The sequence below is a fragment of the Penaeus monodon genome, chromosome 24, assembly GCF_015228065.2.
Source record: "Penaeus monodon isolate SGIC_2016 chromosome 24, NSTDA_Pmon_1, whole genome shotgun sequence".
Lineage (NCBI taxonomy): Eukaryota > Metazoa > Arthropoda > Malacostraca > Decapoda > Penaeidae > Penaeus > Penaeus monodon.
Window position 1 is genome coordinate 4,709,756 of NC_051409.1, and position 956 is coordinate 4,710,711.

General features: G+C 33.7%; 1 protein-coding gene across 1 annotated transcript in view; it reads left to right on the top strand.

Annotated features, from left to right (window-relative positions):
• LOC119588491 (homocysteine-responsive endoplasmic reticulum-resident ubiquitin-like domain member 2 protein) overlaps nucleotides 1–956 on the top strand; it is a gene marked incomplete in the record, with an annotated part of 11,397 nt that extends 10,441 nt beyond the window's left edge. The window contains 1 exon segment of the mRNA XM_037937135.1: nucleotides 1–956.

Below are 956 nucleotides of genomic sequence, written 5' to 3' on the forward strand. Positions count from 1 at the left end.
TCTCTGTGCTAAGTTAGCTGTCTAGGCAGCACATGGGTTAATCACTTTGAAAATGAGGGTCTTCATTCTCTATAGGGTTGATTCTGCACTCACATTTGTCAATGCTTGTATTTGGTTGACAAAAGAAAACTATATAATGGAGCACTTGGGAAGATCACTTGTGTATTTGCCATGTTATTGTCTACTATGTAGCATAGGGACATATATTAATGAAAAGACAAAAAATATTTATATAGAACTTAATATATGTATCATCAGTATGTAAAAGGTAACTTGGTGATGGCATATGTTATTTGCTTGTCTTTTGGGAAAAAAATGTTTATCACAGTTTTTTTTCTGTAAGAGAAGAATGCAGGGAAAATCCTGTTTTATCATGTCTTAAAAGCTTTAGTTTTACATATTTCATATCGGATGTTGAAAGGTAACATTTGTAAAAAACTTGTATGAAGATAATTTAATCATAGGAACTATTTCTAAGACCAGGGGAAAGTAACTACTATTAGTTCACATAAAACAATGTTGTTACCAGTGTTAAAAAAAAAGCAAAATATGTATATACAGACCTGAACATTTGGACTGGAATTATTTTCACTCTTGCATCTGTTATCTAGTTTTCATGACTGAACAATGTATGGCCAGTGGACCTGCAAGGGTGAATTTAATGCCAAGACCACAATACTCACTATTTATTCTTATTTTTTTATCATTCACCTCGTACCATTCACTTAAGTCAAAATGTACAGAGAAACAAGTCTGTCTGTTGGTGTAGGGTGTAACTCTCCTTCAGTTTGATATTGCTACTTTTATGCTGTATTCACTTGAAGGCTTGACTGTTACAAAATAACTTGTTATTGTACTGTCTGTCTTCCATGTTGAACTGAGAGGACACAGGGTTGACATGCCAGAGTTTTATTTTTCTTGAACTCACCAGCTGGGTAGTTTTCAATAGGGGAAAG